General features: G+C 37.3%; 1 non-coding gene across 1 annotated transcript; it reads left to right on the forward strand.

Annotated features, from left to right (window-relative positions):
- Positions 1–2017: 2017 nt before the first annotated feature.
- On the forward strand, positions 2018–2124 carry LOC121230079 (small nucleolar RNA R71). The gene has a single exon (XR_005928031.1). It is a non-coding gene; the product is annotated as a small nucleolar RNA R71 (small nucleolar RNA).
- The last annotated feature ends 1236 nt before the right edge of the window (positions 2125–3360 follow it).

Raw genomic sequence — 3360 nt, forward strand, 5'->3', positions numbered from 1 at the left:
TTGTTAGTGCTCGGGTTGCCTCCCGAGAAGCACTTATTTATAGTCTAAGCTCGACTTACCTCTCTGGTGAATGGTCATGGTGGTTCAAGAAGTTTATACTCCTCATTCCTGCTATGAATCCCATCAAAATAAGGTTTAAGGCGGGTATTGTTTACCTTAAAGGTGCTGAATTTGGGGTGACTTACCTCAACTGTACCAAATGGGAAAATGCTAAGTACCGTGAGAGGAATTCCTTCATTCAGTTTGGCAGTGTCAATGTGAGGATCTGTGGCATCTAATGAAACTTTATCTCCAACCTTAAGTTGATTTGGTGAGGCATTGAACTCGTTCTGGCGTAGTTTTGGTTTATCGTGTTTTCTCCATTTAAATGTCATCCATTCATCTAACTCCTCAATTCGTAACCTTCGTTCTTCATGGGTAGATTTTTTGTTGTGGATTGAACATGGCTCATGTGTGTCCTTCGAATTTATTTCTTGCAAAATAGGTTGCACTGTATGATCAATCTTAGTAGAATGATTTGTACAATCACCTTCAATTTTTGATGTATTGTTCGAGTTGCGAGCTTGAAGGGTGATTGTTTCGTCTCCTACACGAAGTGTGAGTTCACCTGTGCCAACGTCAATAATTGTTCTAGTAGTTGCTAAAAAGGGCTTTCCCAAAATTAAAGGAACGTTACTATCCTCTTCTATGTCTAAAAAACAAAATCATCTGGGAATATAAATTTGTCAATTCTAACGAGTACGTCTTCAATGATACCCCTAGGAAATCTGATAGTTTTATCTGCTAATTGAATGCTCGTCCTAGTTTGTTTGGGTTTCCCTAGACCTAGTTGCTTAAACAATTTGTAAGGCATAACATTGATACTAGCCCCTAGATCAGCCAACACATTATTAACATCTAAACTACCAATTAAATAAGGATCGTAAAACTCCCTGGATCTTTTAGTTTGTCGGGTAGCTTATTTTGAAGAATGGCTGAGCAAACTGCATTCAGCTCCACATGCGACCTTTCATCTAACTTTAGTTTATTTGTTAGAAGCTTTTTTAAAAATTTGACTACGTTTGGCATCTGCGAAAGTGCTTCACTAAACGGTAAGTTAATATGTAGTTTCTTTAAAAGTTTAAGGAATTTACCAAAATTTTCATCTGAGAGGTCTTTCCTTGTCGCATTGGGGTATGACACACGAGGTTTATATTCTGGACTTACCGATTTTTGTTTGTTTTCGCCTACCTCATTCTTACTTCGCTTACCATCAGTTCTGGCCTTGGTTTTGCCACTAGCTCTTCTTCATCTTGAATGGAAATTGTGTTGAGTTGTTCCCTTGGGTTAGATTCAGTGTTGCTTCGCAGGCTACCTTGTGGTCGTTCGAAAATCAACTTGGCGAGTTGTCCAACCTGAGTTTCGAGCCCCTAGATTGATGCTTGTTGATTTTTGAGTGCCGTCTCGATATTCTGAAAATGAGTCTCTGACACTGAGATGAATTTGGTTAGCATCTCCTCAAGGTTCGACATTTTCTCCTGCTGGTATAGTGGTTGCTGAAAGCCTAGAGGGGGTGGTGGTTTTAGATTTCCTTGGCCTCTCCATGAAAATTTTGGGTGATTCATCCAACCTGCATTGTAAGTATTGCTATAAGGATTGTTTTGAGATCGAGTATTATTACCCATGTAATTTAACTGCTCATTCTCCATGTTGTGGCCATAAGGTGGGTATTCTGAATTGCTCGATCCACCTCCATTTGCTTCGCAATGTATTACTGGGTGAACCTGTGAAGAACTACAAAAGTTCTACCTGATTAGAGAGCATGGTGACTGAATCAACATTGTAAACACTGGCTGTTTTTGTTGGCTTTGTCCTCATGACTTGCCACTGATAGTTATTCAATGACATCTCTTCTATAAATTCATAGGCATCTTCAGGTGTTTTATTATTGATGGTTCTGCTAGCAGCTGCGTCAACCATTTATCGAGTCGAAGGATTCAGGCCATTATGAAAAGTTTGAACCTGTAGCCAGAGTGGTAACCCATGGTGAGGGCATCTTCGTAAAAGTTCCTTATATCTCTCCTATGCATCGTAGAGTGTTTCTAAACCCATCTGCACAAAAGAAGAGATATCATTAAGTAATTTAGCTATTTTAGTCGGCGAAAAATATTTTAATAAGAACTTTTCGGTTATTTGTTCCCAAGTAGGGATTGACCCCGCGGTAACAAATTCAACCATTGTTTAGCTTTGTTTCTCAATGAAAAATGGAATAATCAAAGGCGAATGGCATCATCAGAAATGCCATTAATTTTAAAGGTATCACAAAATTCTACAAAATTTACCAAGTGAGCGTTGGGATCCTCGTCCTGCAAACCGTCAAACAGAACAAACTATTGTATCATTTGAATTGTGTGAGGTTTCAGTTCAAAATTATTTGCAGCAATAGCAGGTCTAACTATACTTTACTTAGTTCCTATTAAATTAGGTTTAGCATAATCATACATAGTGAGCGGAGTAGGATTCTGATTAACAACAATTGCAGGAGGTAGCAGATTTTCTTGGTTTTCAACCATCTTCTCGGTTGTGGTTGAAGTATTGTCCTCTTGCTCGTCCTCTGTGTATTTTAGGCTTCACCTTATTTCTCGTCTTTTTCTGTGAACTGTGCGGTCGATCTCATCGTCAAAAAGTAGTGGTCCTGACGGGTTTCTTCTGGTCATAAACTAGAAAAACCTATCAGAAGAAAATAAGAGAAAAATTAGAAAAGAAAATAAAAATTTAAAATGTAAGAAAAGTAAAGTGGCTAAAATAATAAAAATTGAGTTTTCCTAATATCCTAGTTCCTCGGCAATGGCGCCAAAAACTTGATGCGTGATATTTGTAACAGGTTTTAAAGATTTATAAATGAAACATTCTTGATACTAACTTTGTAACGCCCCCACGCCCAAAACCGTCGCCGGAGTCGAGCTTGAGGAGTTACCGAACATAATTTATCAAAATAAGAACTTCAAATCTTTTGTTTCTACATTCACAGCTTTCTAGCTACTCATGTCAAAGTTACAAGAAAAATCATATCTCGATTTACGAAACTCAAAATCAAGATCCGTAAATTTTCCATAAATCTAGACTCATATATCTATTTACTAATTTTTTTCTATAATTTTTGGTTGGGCCAATTAGTACAGTTTATTAGTTAAAGTCTCCCCTGTTTTAGGGTTTGACTGCTCTGACCTCTATGTATTACGAATCAAATATCTCCCTGTACAGAGTTTCAATGACTATACTATTTGCTTCTAATAAAACTAGACTCAATAACGAATCTGTAAATATAAATTATGACTTCTAATTATCTTTGAACAATTTATGGTGAATTTCCAAATTCAT

The sequence above is a fragment of the Gossypium hirsutum genome, chromosome A05 (genome assembly GCF_007990345.1).
Source record: "Gossypium hirsutum isolate 1008001.06 chromosome A05, Gossypium_hirsutum_v2.1, whole genome shotgun sequence".
In the NCBI taxonomy this organism is placed as follows: Eukaryota; Viridiplantae; Streptophyta; class Magnoliopsida; order Malvales; family Malvaceae; genus Gossypium; species Gossypium hirsutum.